Source organism: Triticum urartu, chromosome 7 (genome assembly GCF_003073215.2).
Source record: "Triticum urartu cultivar G1812 chromosome 7, Tu2.1, whole genome shotgun sequence".
NCBI lineage: Eukaryota > Viridiplantae > Streptophyta > Magnoliopsida > Poales > Poaceae > Triticum > Triticum urartu.
Window position 1 is genome coordinate 667,094,553 of NC_053028.1, and position 20,115 is coordinate 667,114,667.

The window sequence follows — 20,115 nt, forward strand, 5'->3', positions numbered from 1 at the left end:
ACCTAGATCGGATATGAACTCCTTCATCCAGACTCCTTCGTTTGCTGCTTCCGAAGCAGCTATGTACTCCCTTCACATGTAGATCCCGCCACAACGCTTTGTTTAGAACTGCACCAACTGACAGCTCCACCGTTTAATGTAAACACGTATCCGGTTTGCGATTTAGAATCGTCCGGATCAGTGTCAAAGCTTGCATCAACGTAACCATTTACGATGAGCTCTTTGTCACCTCCATATACGAGAAACATATCCTTAGTCCTTTTCAGGTATTTCAGGATGTTCTTGACCGCTGTCCAGTGATCCACTCCTGGATTACTTTGGTACCTCCCTGCTAGACTTATAGCAAGACACACATCAGGTCTGGTACACAGCATTGCATACATGATAGAGCCTATGGCTGAAGCATAGGGAACATCTTTCATTCTCTCTCTATCTTCTGCAGTGGTCGGACATTGAGTCTTACTCAACTTCACACCTTGTAACACAGGCAAGAATCCTTTCTTAGCCTGATCCATTTTGAACTTCTTCAAAACTTTGTCAAGGTAAGTGCTTTGTGAAAGTCCAATTAAGCGTTTTGATCTATCTCTATAGATCTTAATGCCCAATATGTAAGCAGCTTCACCGAGGTCTTTCATTGAAAAACTCTTATTCAAGTATCCCTTTATGCTATCCAGAAATTCTATATCATTTCCGATTAGTAATATGTCATCCACATATAATATCAGAAATGCTACAGAGCTCCCACTCACTTTCTTGTAAATACAGGCTTCTCCAAAAGTCTGTACAAACCCAAATGCTTTGATCACACTATCAAAGCGTTTATTCCAACTCCGAGAGGTTTGCACCAGTCCATAAATAGATCGCTGGAGTTTGCACACTTTGTTAGCTCCCTTTGGATCAACAAAACCTTCTGGTTGCATCATATACAACTCTTCTTCCAGAAATCCATTCAGGAATGCAGTTTTGACATCCATCTGCCAAATTTCATAATCATAAAATGCGGCAATTGCTAACATGATTCGGACAGACTTAAGCATCGCTACGGGTGAGAAGGTCTCATCGTAGTCAATCCCTTGAACTTGTCGAAAACCTTTTGCGACAAGTCGAGCTTTGTAGACAGTAACATTACCGTCAGCGTCAGTCTTCTTCTTGAAGATCCATTTATTTTCAATTGCTTGCCGATCATCGGGCAAGTCAACCAAAGTCCACACTTTGTTCTCATACAAGGATCCCATCTCAGATTTCATGGCTTCAAGCCATTTTGCGGAATCTGGGCTCACCATCGCTTCTTCATAGTTCGTAGGTTCATCATGATCTAGTAGCATGACTTCCAGAACAGGATTGCCGTACCACTCTGGTGCGGATCTTACTCTGGTTGGTCTACGAGGCTCAGTAGTAACTTGATCTGAAGTTTCATGATCATCATCATCAACTTCCTCACTAATTGTTGTAGGTGTCACAGAAACCGGTTTTTGTGATGAACTACTTTCCAATAATGGAGCAGGTACAGTTACCTCATCAAGTTCTATTTTCCTCCCACTCACTTCTTTCGAGAGAAACTCCTTCTCTAGAAAGATTCCGTATTTAGCAACAAAAGTCTTGCCTTCGGATCTGTGATAGAAGGTGTATCCAACAGTCTCCTTTGGATATCCTATGAAGACACATTTCTCCGATTTGGGTTCGAGCTTATCAGGTTGAAGCTTTTTCACATAAGCATCGCAGCCCCAAACTTTTAGAAACGACAACTTTGGTTTCTTGCCAAACAACAGTTCATAAGGCGTCATCTCAACGGATTTCGATGGTGCCCTATTTAACGTGAATGCAGCCGTCTCTAAAGCATAACCCCAAAACGATAGCGGTAAATCAGTAAGAGACATCATAGATCGCACCATATCTAGTAAAGTACGATTACGACGTTCGGACACACCATTACGTTGTGGTGTTCCGGGTGGCGTGAGTTGCGAAACTATTCCGCATTGTTTCAAATGTACACCAAACTCGTAACTCAAATATTCTCCTCCACGATCAGATCGTAGAAACTTTATTTTCTTGTTACGATGATTTTCAACTTCACTCTGAAATTCCTTGAACTTTTCAAATGTTTCAGACTTATGTTTCATTAAGTAGATATACCCATATCTGCTTAAGTCATCTGTGAAGGTGAGAAAATAAGGATATCCGTCATAAGCCTCAACATTCATTGGACGACATACATCTGTATGTATGATTTCCAACAAATCTGTTGCTCTCTCCATAGTACCGGAGAAGGGTGTTTTAGTCATCTTGCCCATTAGGCACGGTTCGCAAGTACCAAGTGATTCATAATCAAGTGGTTCCAAAAGCCCATCAGTATGGAGTTTCTTCATGCGCTTTACACCGATATGACCCAAACGGCAGTGCCACAGATAAGTTGCACTATCATTATCAACTCTGCATCTTTTGGCTTCAACATTATGAATATGTGTATGACTACTATCGAGATTTAATAAGAATAGACCACTCTTCAAGGGTGCGTGACCATAAAAGATATTACTCATATAAATAGAACAACCATTATTCTCTGATTTAAATGAATAACCGTCTCGCATCAAACAAGATCCAGATATAATGTTCATGCTCAACGCTGGCACCAAATAACAATTATTTAGGTCTAATACTAATCCCGAAGGTAGATGTAGAGGTAGCGTGCCGACCGCGATCACATCGACTTTGGAACCGTTTCCCACGCGCATCGTCACCTCATCCTTAGCCAATCTTCGCTTAATCCGTAGTCCCTGTTTCGAGTTGCAAATATTAGCAACAGAACTAGTATCAAATACCCAGGTGCTACTGCGAGCATTAGTAAGGTACACATCAATAACATGTATATCACATATACCTTTGTTCACCTTGCCATCCTTCTTATCCGCCAAATACTTGGGGCAGTTCCGCTTCCAGTGACCAGTCTGCTTGCAGTAGAAGCACTCAGTTTCAGGCTTAGGTCCAGATTTGGGTTTCTTCTCCTAAGCAGCAACTTGCTTGCTGTTCTTCTTGAAGTTCCCTTTCTTCTTCCCTTTGCCCCTTTTCTTCAAACCAGTGGTCTTATTGACCATCAACACTTGATGCTCCTTCTTGATTTCTACCTCCACAGCTTTTAGCATTGCGAAGAGCTCGGGAATTGTCTTATCCATCCCTTGCATGTTATAGTTCATCACGAAGCTCTTGTAGCTAGGTGGAAGTGATTGGAGAATTCTGTCAATGACGCAATCATCCGGAAGATTAACTCCCAATTGAATCAAGTGATTATTATACCCAGACATTTTGAGTATATGCTCACTGACAGAACTGTTCTCCTCCATCTTGCAGCTATAGAACTTATTGGAGACTTCATATCTCTCAATTTGGGCATTTGCTTGAAATATTAACTCCAACTCTTGGAACATCTCATATGCTCCATGACGTTCAAAACGTCGTTGAAGACCCGATTCTAAGCCGTAAAGCATGGCACATTGAACTATCGAGTAGTCATCAGCTTTGCTCTGCCAGATGTTCTTAACGTCGTCAGTTGCATCAGCAGCAGGCCTGGCACCTAGCGGTGCTTCTAGGACGTAATTCTTCTATGCAGTAATGAGGATAATCCTCAAGTTACGGACCCAGTCCGTGTAATTGCTACCATCATCTTTCAACTTTGCTTTCTCAAGGAACGCATTAAAATTCAACGAAACAACAGCATGGGCCATCTATCTACAATCAAACATAAACAAGCAAGATACTATCAGGGACTAAGTTCATGGTAAATTTAAGTTCAATTAATCATATTATTAAAGAACTCCCACTTAGATAGACATCCCTCTAATCCTCTAAGTGATCACGTGATCCATATCAACTAAACCATGTCCGATCATCACGTGAGATGGAATAGTTTCAATGGTGAACATCATTATGTTGATCATATCTACTATATGATTCACGCTCGACCTTTCGGCCTCCGTGTTCCGAGGCCATATCTGTTATATGCTAGGCTCGTCAAGTTAAACCTGAGCATTCCGCGTGTGCAACTGTTTTGCACCCGTTGTATTTGAACGTAGAGCCTATCACACCCGATCATCACGTGGTGTCTCAGCACGAAGAACTTTTGCAACGGTGCATACTCAGGGAGAACACTTTTACTATGATAATTTAGTGAGGGATCATCTTATAATGCTACCGTAAATCAAAGCAAGATAAGATGCATAAAAGATAAACATCACATGCAATCAATATAAGTGATATGATATGGCCATCATCATCTTGTGCTTGTGATCTCCATCTTCGAAGCACCGTCATGATCACCATCGTCACCGGCGCGACACCTTGATCACCATCGTAGCATCGTTGTCATCTCGCCAATCTTATGCTTCTACGACTATCGCTACCGCTTAGTGATAAAGTAAAGCATTACAGGGCGATTGCATTGCATACAATAAAGCGACAACCATATGGCTCCTACCAGTTGCCGATAACTCGGTTACAAAACATGATCATCTCATACAATAAAATTTAGCATCATGCCTTGACCATATCACATCACAACATGCCCTGCAAAAACAAGTTAGATGTCCTCTACTTTGTTGTTGCAAATTTTACGTGGCTGCTACGGGCTTAGCAAGAACCAATCTTACCTATGCATCAAAACCACAACGATAGTTTGTCAAGTTGGTGTTGTTTTAACCTTCGCAAGGACCGGGCGTAGCCACACTCAGTTCAACTAAAGTTGGAGAAACTGACACCCGCCAGCCACCTGTGTGCAAAGCACGTCGGTAGAACCAGTCTCATGTAAGCGTACGCGTAATGTCGGTCCAGGCCGCTTCATCCAACAATACCGCCGAACCAAAGTATAACATGATGGTAAGCAGTATGACTTATATCGCCCACAACTCACTTGTGTTCTACTCGTGCATATAACATCAACACATAAAACTAGGCTCTGATACCACTGTTGGGGAACGTAGTAATTTCAAAAAAATTCCTACACACACTCAAGATCATGGTGATGCATAGCAACGAGAGGGAAGAGTGTTGTCCACATACCCTCGTAGATCGAAAGCGGAAGCGTTATATCAACACGGTTGATGTAGTCGTACGTCTTCACGATCCGACCGATCCAAGCACCGATACTCCGGCACCTCCGAGTTCTTGGCACACGTTCAGCTTGATGACGATCCCCGGGCTCCGATCCAGCAAAGCGTCGGGGAGGAGTTCCGTCAGCACGACGGCGTGGTGACGATCTTGATGTTCTACTGTCGCAGGGCTTCGCCTAAGCACCGCTACAATATGACCGGGGTGGAATATGGTGGAGGGGGGTACCGCACACGGCTAAGGAACGATCACGAAGATCAACTTGTGTGTCTAGAGGTGCCCCCTGCCCCCGTATATAAAGGAGCAAGGGGGGTGCGGCCGGCCAGGAGGAGGGCGCGCCAGGAGGAGTCCTACTCCCATCGGGAGTAGGATTCCCCCCTTTCCTAGTTGGAATAGGATTCGGGAGGGGGAAAGAGGAGAGAGAGAAGGAAGGGGGGCGCCGCCCCTCTCTCCTTGTCCTATTCGGACTAGGGGGGAGGGGTGCGCGGCCCAGCCCTGGCCACCTCTCCTCTCTTCCACTAAAGCCCACTAAGGCCCATATACCTCCCGGGGGGTTCCGGTAACCTCCCGGTACTCCGGTAAAATCCCGATTTCACCCGGAACACTTCCGATATCCAAATATAGGCTTCCAATATATCAATCTTTATGTCTCGACCATTTCGAGACTCCTAGTCATGTCCGTGATCACATCCGGGACTCCGAACAAACTTCGGTACATCAAAGTGCATAAACTCATAATGAAACTGTCATCGTAACGTTAAGCGTGCGGACCCTATGGTTCGAGAACAATGTAGACATGACCGAGACACGTCTCCGGTCAATAACCAATAGCGGAACCTGGATGCTCATATTGGCTCCTACATATTCTACGAAGATCTTTATCGGTCAGACCGCATAACAACATACGTTGTTCCCTTTGTCATCGGTATGTTACTTGCCCGAGATTCGATCGTCGGTATCTCAATACCTAGTTCAATCTCGTTACCGGCAAGTCTCTTTACTCGTTCCGTAATACATCATCTCGCAACTAACTCATTAGTTTCACTGCTTGCAAGGCTTTATGTGATGTGCATTACCGAAAGGGCCCAGAGATACCTCTCCGACAATCGGAGTGACAAATCCTAATATCGAAATACGCCAACCCAACATGTACCTTTGGAGACACCTGTAGAGCTCCTTTATAATCACCCAGTTACGTTGTGACGTTTGGTAGCACACAAAGTGTTCCTCCGGCAAACGGGAGTTGCATAATCTCATAGTCATAGGAACATGTATAAGTCATGAAGTAAGCAATAGCAACATACTAAACGATCGGGTGCTAAGCTAATGGAATGGGTCATGTCAATCAGATCATTCATCTAATGATGTGATCCCGTTAATCAAATAACAACTCTTTGTCCATGGTTTGGAAACATAACCATCTTTGATTAACGAGCTAGTCAAGTAGAGGCATACTAGTGACACTCTGTTTGTCTATGTATTCACACATGTATTATGTTTCCGGTTAATACAATTCTAGCATGAATAATAAACATTTATCATGAAATAAGGAAATAAATAATAACTTTATTATTGCCTCTAGGGCATTTTTCCTTCAATTCATGGGTTCTCTAGTTCGTCATCGGCATTTTCCATGTCACTCTAGTGCACCAACATATAAACACCACATTAACTTTGAACTAGAAAAAAAGTTGGTGAAAAACTTATGTGTAAATAGGATGATAATTTACACACAGTAGAGTTGATAACTCAGGTACAAACACGGTGGTAACTTTTTAACCCAGGTAAATATTTGTTGAAAAATGCCCCGTTAATTTTTATGTAAATAGCATGATATATGCAATGCAGACCTGATAACTTAGATACAAACATCTCGATAACTTTGACCCGGGAAAAAGTTATTCAAAACATACTAATGATAAATTCTGTATAAATAGCATGGTAATATAAGCACAACACAAATGATAACTCACGCACAAACATCGTGGTAATTTTGACCCCGGGGAACGAAGTTGTTTAAAACACACCCAAAATAAATTGTGTATAAATAGCATGGTAACATACGCACAATGGAGATGATAACTCACACGCAAACACCGCCGTAACTTTGAACTCCTTTTCCCCCACGCGCGCGCAGGTGTGTGGGGGATTGCTGAAAACATACCCCTGATATCATCCTTGTAAATAGCATGGTATTATACGCACCACATACCTGATAACTCGCGCACATACATTATGGTAACTTTGACCCCGGGGGAAGAAAGTTTTTTGAAAACATACTCCCGATAACCTGATAACTTATGTGTAAATAGCATGATAATATATGCACCATAAGCCTGGTAACTCACGCACAAATACCGCCGTAACTTTGTCCCAGAAAAAATTTGTTGAAAACGTATCCCGATAACCTCTGTGTAAATAGCATGATAATATATGCACCGTAGTCTTGATAACTTAGGTGCGAACACTGCGCTAACTTTGACCCATGGGAAAAAAGTTATTAAAAACACTGTCCGGTAATTTCTTTTGTAAACTACATGATAATATATGCATCGCAAACCTAATAATATAGGTATAAACACCGCAGTTGACTCAGGGAAAAAATTGTTGAAAACATCCCACGGTAACTTATGCATAAATAACACGATAATATATGCATCGCAGACCTGATAACTCTGGGTACAAACACCATGGTAAACTTTTTAAGCCGATGAAAAAAGTTGTTGAAAAATACCCCGGTAACCTCGGCATAAATACATGGTGTTGGGGATATGACTATTTGTGTAAGCCGTCCAGGAGGGGGCCGGGTTACGCAAAGAGAGGCTCATCAGAATCCCAAGACCAAGGCATGAAGATGGCGGTTCACTAAAAGGCCTAAAGGCCCACAGGCGACTCTGAGGCCCGTAAAGATAAACCGCCATGATGGTATAACTTGTACTGTAAGGTAAAAGTAACTAGTCGCCGAGCCGGACACTGTTTATGAGCCGGCCGGGACTCTGTAGGCCGCAGGGCGTCAACCCATGTATATAAGGGGACGACCCGCCCGCGGCTTAGGGCAAGAAACAACTCATCGAGAGCCAGGCATAGCGTATCTCGCTCCCTGGTCATCGAAACCTCAAGCAATACCAACCCAACTAGACGTAGGCCTTCCTTCACCGCAAGGGGCTGAACTAGTATAAACCTCGCGTGTTCTTTGTCCCGATTAACCCCTTTAAGCTTCCTAGTTGCGATGGCTCCACGATTAAGTCCTCACAAGAGGACATCTGCCGTGACAATTCCACGACAGTTGGCGCCCACCTTGGGGCCAGCGCACGGTGGATTTGAGTTCTTGAAGGGCAGCTTCGAAGGGCTCAAGGGATACGCGATTGGCCGGATGACCAAGAGTCGTCGCGGCAAGATCTACATCGACGACGAAGGCTGGGGCCCCGACGCCGGCTCAATTGAGTACGGGTACCGGGTCCCCTTTGGCGGAATTCACATCTTCATCGGCCGGATTTGTGAGCCGGGCCCTGAGCCAGACAACTGCACCGACCTCGTCGAGACGGCTCAGCGTGCGAGACCCGCCCGAGCTCAACCCGTCGTGAAGCGTGCCTTTGTGGGTTGCATCCACGGAGGTGAACTTTCTGAAGGATCTAAAGATGATGGTGAGCCGGCCGTCCTCTCTGACAGTGATTCGTCCGCCGGCTCAACAGATTCGCTGTATCAAGTTCAAGGTGGTGTGCTTGGGGGCTGTTCCGATGGCAGCACTATTCCGGACCCCTCAGAGTCGCCAAACTGGGCAGGAGTCTTCATGGCTGGCACTCAACCCGGCCAAAATTCTACGGCCTCAGTGGCGATAACGTCCGGGTTAGAGCAGCCGGGGCAGGAGGCCCTGTGCGCTCACCGGCTCAGGTGCTGATGGATCTCATGGATAAACTTACAGCCCTGTTAACTGCTACAGTCATCCCTGCAAACCAATCTGAGCATGAGGCAGAGGTGGCACAGGTTCGTGAGGAGATCGCCCGGGCTAAGGAAACCTTAGCAGCTGAAGATACTAGATTAGCCACATAGCGCGCGGCTTTGGACGTACGGGCGCAGCAACTTCAGGCAGAGGCCTTTCAGCTCATGTTCAGCCTAAACACATCTAATGAGGTAATGAGGAGGAGACATCAGAAAACTCAGTCCCGTTTACCTTAGATTTATGATCCTCGGAATCTCTTTGCTACACCCGGAGCCTGCCCAAGTAACCCGCCAGGTGCAAATCAGTTTATGACATCCGGAGCGGGAGGCCCGGTCCAGCCTCAGGTGACGACGCCTCTTCACGGCAATATGGCATCGCCCCGTTACGTACCAATAGCACCGGGTCACTTCTCCAATCCCATGGAGAACTTAATCGCAGTATTAGCACGTTTGGCGGCTCTCCGGGTAGATGGTGATGATCCGACAGCGGTGGAAACCCGGAGGATCAGGGAACTTGTCCAAACAGCTCTGGTTCAGCAAGAGACCTACTCCTACAGCCGGGACAGGATTCACTCAACTCCTCCGCCCTGGTTAGCTCCGCCTCGTCAAAACCGGAGCCCGAGTTACAGTAGACACATGGAGTCAGAGGCCTTGTCAAGTAGCGCTCAGCGCCGGAACCAGCCCGGCGGGTATAACCCGGTTCAGGATCGGATACGTCAGGAGGACGAGCGGGCGGCTCAGCTAGCGGCTCAGCTAGCAGCCCAACAGGACTCACCGGCTTACCCAACGACTTCCGTTGAGGCGGGTGTTGCTACTAGAACCGGAGGTGTTCCTTGTCTGGTACCGGCTCTACGGAATGTACGTCTGCCCAAGGATTTCAAGGGACCTCGAAAGGTGCCGAATTATACGGCCGATTTACAGCCTGGGGCATGGATTGAAAGTTACGAGATGGCCATGGAGCTGCTGGAGGTTAGCGATGAAGCGATGGCTAAATATTTCACCATGATGTTGGACGGAACGGCCCGTTCTTGGTTAAAGGGTTTGCCACCCAATTCCATTAGTTCATGGGCAGAGTTAAAGGCCCGTTTCATCCAGAACTTCAAAGACACTTGCAAGCAGTCTATGTCGATTGTGGACTTGACAAATTGTAAGCAGGAGGAAGGTGAATCTACGACTCATTGGGTGCGCCGGGTCAAAGATATAATACATTCGTCTGACAAGATGGATGCCGGCTCAGCAGTTCTCATGCTGGAGAATAATTACCGCTTTGAGCCTCTGAGACAGAAACTGGGGCGCCTTAAGCATGATTGCAACGATATGGGGACGCTGATGGCGGCTTTAGTCAAATATGCCGATTCTGATAGTACCAAGGATCCTGCGTCTGATGAGGAAAAGACAGGGAGGGGAAAGAAGAACGGTAATGGAAAGGATCAGCAGCATAACCCGGCGAATCAAGGAGGCAATAAGCGTAAGGCGGACGGTAACCCGGAATTTGTGGCCAATGCACAGGGTAACAATCAGAAGTGCAAAGGAAAGCCACCCCCTCAGTTCGGTGGGTCAGGTCCATCTCTTGAGCAACTACTCAATGAGCCCTGCCCAAAACACGACACCCGGGAATGGTCAGCGACTCATTTATGGAAGGATTGCGCAATCATGAAGGCTTTCAAGAATTCTAATATGTTTGATGGTAATCAAGGCCCGGGTGGCGGCTCAGGAGCCGGCGGCTTTCATGGCTTGGGCGGTGGTTCAGGTTCCGGTTTTCAGGGAAACCAGGGCGGTTATAACCAACAGCAGTCCGGTCAAGGAGGACAGCAGCAGCAGCAATCGGGTTACCAGAGCCATCCAAAGCAGCTAAATAGTGGGCAGTATCATGTGTTCACTACTATTTTGTGCAAACGTGATCAGAAAATCCATAAAAGTGATGTGGATTCTGTTGAGCCGGCAGTCCCTCGTTACTTGAGATGGTCGGAACAGCCCATTGTCTGGAGCAAGGAGGATCACCCTCCCCAGGTTGATAATCCGGGTCAACTGGCCCTGGTGGTGGCACCGCAGGTTGGTGGTTATAAATTTACTATGGTGCTCATGGATGGAGGTAGCAGCATCAACATCCTCTCTTACGAGACCTTTCGGCGCATGGGCTTAACTGACAAAAATTTAAAGACTTCCAACACCGTCTTCCATGGAGTGGTGCCTGGTAAGTCGGCGTATCCTGTGGGTAAGATTGAGCTAGAGGTGGCTTTTGGAGACGGGCATGATTCTAGGGCTGAAAAGTTAACTTTTGAGGTGGTCAAAATCAAGAGTCCATATCACACTTTGTTCGGGCGGCCGGCTTATGCCAAGTTCATGGCGCGGCCGTGTTATGTTTATTTACAGCTCAAGATGCCGGGTTACAAGGGCACCATCACTGTGCATGGAAGCCGAAAGGTGGCCCTGGAGTGCGAAGAAGGCGATGCGGCTTATGCCGAGTCTGTCTGTGCAGCATAGGAGCTCAAATTTTATCAAGATAACGTTGACCCGGCGGATATGACCTCCCTCAAGAAGCCGACTACGGAACATGACCCGGCCATGAAGTTTAGATCGGCTGCAGAGACTAAGCTTGTTGATTTTACTCCAGGCGATTCGTCTAAGCAATTCAGCATCAGTGCCAACTTGGATCCTAAATAGGAAAGCGCGCTCATCGAGTTCATCCATGAGAACCGGGACATCTTTGCATGGAAGCCTTCTGACATGCCGGGTGTACCGAGAGGACTCGCTGAGCACACTCTTAATATTGATCCGAAGTATAAGCCGGTCAGGCAGTTTCTGCGGCGATTCAATGAGGAACGACGAAAAGCTATAGGAGAGGAGGTCGCCCGGCTCTTGGCGGCTGGGTTCATTGTCGAAGTTTTTCACCTGGAGTGGTTGGCTAACCCGGTGCTCGTGCTCAAGAAAAACGGCACCTGGCGGATGTGTGTGGATTACACGGACTTAAATAAGGCTTGTCCGGCTGATCCTTTCGCTCTCCCCCGTATTGATCAAATCATTGATGCTACGGCGGGTTGCGCTCGTTTGAGCTTTTTGGATGCTTACTCTGGTTATTATCAGATCAAGATGGCAGTTAAGGACCAGGAGAAGACGGCTTTCATTACTCCGTTCGGAGCCTTCTGCTATGTGTCTATGCCTTTTGGGCTCAAGAGTGCCCAGGCAACTTATCAACGGTGTGTACAGAATTGTCTCCACAATCAGATCGGGCGCAATGTTCATGCTTATGTGGATGACATAGTGGTGAAATCCAGAGAGACGGAAACCTTGATACCTGATCTCAGAGAAACCTTTGACAATCTCCGGGTTTACAAAATGATGCTTAACCCGGAGAAGTGTGTATTTGGTGTGCCTGCAGGCAAGCTTTTGGGATTCTTGGTCTCAAACAGGGGCATCGAGGCTAATCCGGAGAAGATTAAGGCAATCACTTCTTTGGCTAAACCGGCATGTGTCAATGATGTTCAGCGACTGGCGGGTCATGTTGCTGCTTTAAGCCGGTTAGGTGAGAAGGCCCTACCGCTGTACCAACTAATGAAGAAGGCAGACACCTTTGTCTGGAGTAATGCTACTAATGCTGCTTTTGAGGATTTGAAGAGGCAGTTATCTGAGCCGCCGGTTCTTGCAGCTCCCATTGACAAAGAGCCTTTGCTGTAATATGTGGCTGCTAATTCACGAGCTGTCAGTGTGGCAATTGTGGTAGAGCGCAAGGAGGCTGGTAAGGAACATCCGGTTCAACGGCCGGTTTATTATGTCAGTGAGGTACTCATCGAGTCAAAACAAAGATATCCTCATTGGCAGAAACTTGTTTACGGGGTGTTCATGGCAAGCCAGAAGCTGAAGCAATACTTCCAAGGTCACCCTATCACTGTGGTAAGTTCTGCCCCCTTGGGAGACATTATTCAGAACAGAGAGGCTACAGGACGAGTCGCCAAGTGGGCCATCGAGCTCGGGCCTCATGGTCTGAAGTACGTACCACGCACTGCCATTAAGTCTCAAGCTTTGGTGGATTTCATCAATGACTGGACAGAGCTACAGGCACCTGAGGAGAAGCCCGATAACACTTATTGGACTATTCACTTTGATGGGTCCAGACAGTTGGAAGGCTCGGGGGCTGGAGTCGTGTTAACTTCCCCTCGAGGTGACAAATTTTGTTATGTGCTCCGGCTTATGTTTCCTTGTACTAACAATGCAGCTGAGTACGCAGCCCTACTCCATGGTCTCCGGATGACCAAAGAGATGAACTTGAGCCGGGTAAGATGCTTGGGAGACTCAGACCTTGTGTCTCAACAGGTGTTAGGCAAGTGGGACTCTAAGGATCCCCTTATGGCGGCTTACCGTCGTGAAGTTGATGCTGTGGCTGGACACTTCAAGGGTTATGTGGTGGAACACATTGATCGAAGGAAGAATGAGGCGGCTGATGCCTTAAGCCGGCTGGGATCTCAGCGTAAGCCGGTGCCGCCTAACACCTTTCTTGATGTTTTGCATAATCCTTCTGTTAAGTTACCTATAGAGGAAGATCTGGCAATACCAGACCCGGAGGCACAGCTGGTGGCGGCTCTCCACGTAATCCCGGATTGGACAGTGCCTTATTTGGCTTACATGACCCGGGGGGAGTTGCCTGAAGATGAGACCTTGGCAAGACAAATCGTCCGGCGGTCCAAGTCCATGACAATTGTCAATGGCGAGTTACATCACTGCAGCGTTACTGGAGCGTTTCAACGTTGCGTGTCACCTACAGAGGGTCAGGAGATCCTTCGTGAGATTCATGAAGGCGATTGTGGTCATCACGCCGGCTCAAAATCTCTTGTGGCCAAAGCTTTCCGTCATGGGTTTTATTGGCTGATGGCTCATGCTGATGCAGAGGATCTGGTCAGTAAATGTGACGGATGTCAGAAGTTCTCACGACGAGACCATGTGCCGGCTAAAGAATTGAGGATGATTCCAATTACTTGGCCGTTTGCAGTCTGGGGGCTTGATATGGTCGGGCCTTTCAAAAGGTCTAAAGATAAAAAGACGCACCTCTTGGTGGCGGTTGACAAGTTCACAAAGTGGGTGGAGGCGGAGCCAGTCAGTAAGTGCGATGCAGCCACGGCGGTCCAGTTTATGAAAAAGGTGATTTTTCGTTTTGGTTTTCCACACAGCATCATAACTGATAATGGCACTAACCTTTCCAAAGGAGCTATGGAAGAGTTCTGTCAGCGAGAGCATATCCGGCTTGACGTCTCAGCTGTGGCTCATCCTCAATCCAATGGTCAAGCAGAACGAGCTAATCAAGAAATCTTGAGGGGTATCAAGCCCCGGCTCTTGGTCCCCTTACATCGGACGCCGGGTTGTTGGGTGGAGGAGTTACCTTCTGTACTTTGGAGCATCAATACCACACCTAATAGATCTACGGGTTACACGCCTTTCTTTATGGTGTATGGAGCAGAGGCGGTCCTGCCAAGTGACATCTGTCATGATTCACCCCGTGTGGCGGCTTATGTTGAGGCGAACAATGAAAAAAGCTCGGCAAGATGCACTGGACCTGTTGGATGAAGAGCGAGACTTGGCAATAGCCCGCTCGGTGATTTACCAGCAAGACCTGCGCCGCTACCATAGCCGTCGGGTAAGTCCAGAACCTTTCAGGAAGGCGACTTAGTACTCTGGCTCATCCAGGATCAATCTGACATGCACAAGCTATCCCCTCCTTGGGAAGGACCCTTTGTGGTCAGCAAGAATCTGAACAACGGGTCATACTACCTTATCGATGTTCGAGAGCACAAAGACTCATGTAAGTCGGAGGAGGAGACCCGTCAGCCGTGGAATATCGCTCATCTTCGGCCTTATTATACCTGAGCCACCGGCTCTAATATGTGTATATTTATCCTATGTATATATTACATAAAGCAATAAAGCAGGACCTCTGTCCTTTTTTTCATCCCAAAAAAGTTTTTATGTGTTTTCTGTCAGGTGGTGGAAATAACCAAGAGGGAGCGGGTCACATCTGAATCCGGCTTTCCTTTGGCCCGGCTTATGATCATATCTGAATCTAGCCATGATCACCTGGGGGCTTCCTGTTCAAACATAGGTCGTATTCGAACCAAAGAGAACATAGCTGTCGATACCCACTTGATCGGCATACTGCCAAACCCGCTTGGGGGCTTCTTGATCATATTTGAATCATAGGTTAACCCCTTTGGGTCTGACGTGGATTGTATTCGAATCAGCGTCATTAAACAACTCTTATGGTCACTTGGGGGCTTCCTGCTCAAACAGAGGTCGTATTCGAACCAAAGAGAACATAGTTGTCGATACCCACTTGATCGGCATCGCCACAGCCACTAGGGGCTAACAGATCGCATCCGAATCTTAGCTCAACCCCTTTGGAACGGTTCACTGGTCGTATTCAAATCAGAAACCCATGAATTTTGTTCATCGTATTTTACAAGTATCAGTATTGGATATCTTGAAAATACAATGGAGTACATTGCAATCCTCCGGGATTAATATTGGTTACATCAGGTTGTTAAGTACCAGGTGAACTTTTATGTGCCAATTTTCAGGAGTTAAACTTACCCTCAGGGGTTGGCTTATATAAGCCGGAAAAGTAACCGTAAGCATCACAGGTATATCATTATGATTACGTCTACTAAGTTTAATCATAAGTTGGTTTTCCTGTAATTATTTGGTGTGTATTCCGGGTTATTAGAAGCTTATGTGACCCTCAAAGCGATAAGTCGCCAAGGGGTTTTCTGTTTGTCTTATGTGTAGGGCAATGCAAGACATTTCTGCAAGGACATAACAGATTCATAGAAACTACGAAGTGCATAGTGACGGCGGCTTATGCAAGTATTAAGGGCCATAAGCATGCGCGAAGGCATAACAAAACTCAAAGTATTTTCTACTCTATTACAAGACTCCCTGAGTCTGAATGATGTGGCATTGTTTTTCTACAACGACATAAGCAGGTGGCGCCTGGCAATTTACTCTTGGGGTTGACCTGAAGCTTCCGGGTTATCCTTCTCCGCCTCTCTGCCGGCTGCTTTGTCCTAGAAGGATGATGAGGCCCAGTCAATGCCACTCAAGGCCTCAAACTCAGCTTCATCATCGATTAAACCAGTTGGGTTGACGCCAGGGGCAAAAGTGTGCTTACGAGTTGGAGGAACCAGGCTGACTTCATGGTAATGAGGTGTTGGAATCCTTCGGTTCTCCCTATCGTACCCCGGCTGATATTTGGTCAGATTAGTGTCATTCCCAATAAGAGTAGCCACCGGGCGTTTGTCTTTCACACAGGAGGTAAAGACTGCCTCGTCAAATAAGGTGCCATCCTCCTTTAGACTCGGGTATCCAAGAGCGATGTCGGCCGGGTCTAGTTCTGGAATCCATGCTTTAGCCCGGCTCAACGCTGCTATAGCCCCGGCTCTCACGGATGCCCGCCTTAGCTCTTGAACCCGCTGAGGGAGTACGGCAAGTCGTTTCAGCACATCCTGAAGGAGATAAGGAACGTCATTAGATAAAGCCACAATGGCCAGAGCACGTTGTGACCCAGTGTAAAGTTGTTCCACTAGTGTATACACTGCCTTCAGCTTGATCAGCATATTTTGCTTAAGGTTGGTACTCCGAGGGCCTATATTGTCACAACGCATAAGGTAAACCGGAGATAAGAAAAGGTATTTATCAACGAAAGGTTTGCAGTATTTAAGTTTTCATATCTGGATACTTACCAAAGATTGCTGAGACCATTTGAGATATCTGATCCTTTAAGCCGCACAGTTCGGTGTTTACTTCTACAAGTGATGCTTCTGCTGTCTCGGCCCGGGTCACCAGTAAGGCTTTTTTGTCAGCCCAGATTTTCTTATCCGCTTCAAAATTCTTCTTCAACTTCTCTTGTTCAGAGATGCTGAATTCAAACTTGGAGTTGGCATTTTGAATTTCAAGTTCCTGGGCTGACAGGCGGCTCTTATGGTCAGCAATATCCGATTCAAATTGACTTATGGTGGCCTGCATTATCCCGGATTATAGTCAGAATCATGATAAATAATTTTAAGTCCCAAGCACTTTGCAAGCAAACATACTTGACACTTGGGGGCTAATGTGTATTGAAGCTTTCTAAATTATTAAGCCGGTCCTGGATATTAAAGTCCCAAGCACTTTGCAAGCAAAGATGCTTGGCACTTGGGGGCTAATGTGTATCGCAAGTCGAAGGTATTGTGTTACAGCCGGTTTAAATATTTCTTCTTTAAGTCGGGCAAGCAGCTCTAACAATGTTTCTAAGTCTACAGCATATTTATTCATAAGCAATAGACTTGGGGGCTGGTACAGTAAGTATGATTGAAAGTAAGGAAGCGTAAGTCATACCTCAGATTTTTTTGTATTTGCTTCACCATGTCAATTTCCAGGTCACAGCTGCTATGCACCTGGTTGATATAACCCGAGACGATCTCTCCAATACTCAAATGAGTATAGTCAGTAATGTCCGTTTTGGCTTTACGGCGTTCCAATAACTCCTCTTTAGCAGAACATCTGGCAAGAACTGTGGGCTGGGCCGGCTCAACAAACTGAGTCTTGAGTATTTCCACTTCTGGATCAATCGTCTTGGCCGGGCTAGGTGCTTCCAGGTTAACAGAACCAACCAGAATATCTTCAGCAGGCGGATCAGATGTTGGTATTGCAGTATCCTGAGCCGGTTCAGGCGGCGGCTGATGTTTGGGAGAGCCGGGAGCAGCTGTGCCCAGATCCGGTTCAGTTACCACAGGGTCTTCGGCCGGCTTATCTTTCTTTGTTTTCTTCCTGGGCTTAACTTGCACGCTATGGACAAAACAGAAGAATGAGTACAGAAACATGAGGAAGAAAAAACATAAGGTAAATAAATTGATATTACCCAGGAGCAGTCTTAAAAGCCGACATGTTTGACTGCATGGACTCGCCGGATGAAGGAGAGTTATCCTGGTAATTGGAGTCAGATGAATTGAGAGGTTGACGGATTAGACCCGCCAAAGGTAAAAAAGGGTATAAGTCGGAGATAACCTCAGTCCGACGCTTCCGGGTTGTGTCAGGCAAGCCGGAGGATAGCTCTGCATCCTTGCTGGTCCGGGTCTGCCTCCGGCTTTCAAATTAAAGTTGCTTCAAAAGAAAGTCAGGATCTTGGTAAGCCAAAGGGTGTGAAAATCTTACTTTCCGGGTTACTCTTCGAAATTTCTGACGCGGCCGAAGCTCGGAGTCGGAGGAGATTATAGTTACCTCTTCCTCGACGGGTTGGCTATTCCCCGTGTCTTCCTGAAAAAAGGAGAATAATGTTAGTAAGGTAATGATAAAAGAGTAAGGGAAGTTGAAAGGTTACCTCTTCTTCGTTATCATCAGAGTCATCGAGCTGGAAAATCTCTGAAGCACTTGGTTTTCTTTTCTTTGAAGTAGAAGGCCTGGTGGTTCTTTTTTCGGCCCTCTTTGCCGCCCGGGCTTGTTTGGCCGCCTCATGATCATACCGGACTTTCCAGAACTTGTCGTTTGCCTGTAAAGAGTTGTAAGGGGGTATGAGTAAAAATAAGGTAAACATAATAAAAGGTGATCATTGAGGCTGATGACTTACTGTGGGGGCCGGGTTATTCTTACAGAAGGGGAGTAAGCTGAAGGTATTATTCACCACAGTCCCCTCTTTCAGCAGTGACTGGATCATAGCCTCGACCGTGTCATCTGGTAAATCATCCGGGCTGTGACGCAGCGGGTCATCCTTTTCCCCTGAGTAAGTGCACATTAAACCAGGTCAGCGGCTTAACGGAATCACCCGCCAGGTAATCCAGGTCCGGACCAAATCAATGCCGTCCAAACCATTGCCCGAAAGAGCCTTAATCTTCTTTATGGTGGGGGCAAGTGGAATACGTTCAGCGGGGGATAATTTGTCAGCCAATGGGTGGTTGGACTCCAAGCGCAGAGCACGAAAACCGGGCAGCGAATTCTCACCATCCGGAGAGGTAACTTGGCAGTAGAACCATGTCTGATTCCACTCTTTTGGATGGCTTGGCAGCTCTGCATAAGGAAAAAGGCAGTCTCTTCGCCGCTGGATCGAGATGCCACCGAGTTCCAGACTAGGCCCATTGGCACATTCATTTTGCCGGTTCAAATAAAACAGTTCTCTGAACAAGGTCAAATTCGGCTCTTCTCCAAGGTACACCTCGCAAAACACTTGGAAGTTGCAGAGATTCGACACGGAGTTGGGCCCGATGTCTTGAGGTCTGAGGTCAAACAAATGCAAAACATCTCTGAAGAATTTTGACCCGGGTGGAGCAAAGCCCCGGTTCATATGATCCGTAAACATAATTACCTCCCCTTCCTTGGGTTGAGGTTTCTCCTCTGATGGGTTAGGAGCACAATAGGACATAATTTCCTTTTGGGGCAGATGGCCGGATTTCACAAACCTAGCTAAAGAGCTCTCTGTAATGGTGGATTTGACCCAGTTGCAGGTCACCGGGGGTTTAACAGCTTTGGGTGCCATTGTGTACATTGAAGCCTACAACAAGATAAAGGAAATTTTCCGGTTTATTATAACCCGGAGAATAAGCATCATTGGGTTATTTAAGATGGCGGCTTAAGAAGGGGCCTAATGACATACAGGTAACTATGTGATAATGTTTAACAGCTGCAGGTATTAAAGATGATTAAGATTTTCTTAAGTCGCCAGAAGCAAGCGGTGCTGACAGCCGGTATTATCTTAAACCGGTTACACGAACTACTATGGCTGAAACAGAGTCAACAGACGCAGTTTTTGGCTAAGTGTGGAGCAAACAGGTTTCACAAATTGCAATTATTATTTTGGATCAAACGATGCTCTAGAAAGGAAAAAATTCTAGACCTAAAACAGTACAGGGAAGTTCATATACTCAAGGAGGGCTTCCAAAACAAGGAAATGAGATCTGTTTTTGTACAGAATAAGCAGGAAACATCCTCCGCAGCAGTTCTATGTGGTTTTTGCGATCTGAGCAAGGTATTAGAGGTAAGAACTAATGGAGGTTACGTCGGGCGGCGATGAACGTCGACGAACTCAAGGCAGTACTAATGCAGATCTGAGAAAGGGGGAAAGAGAAC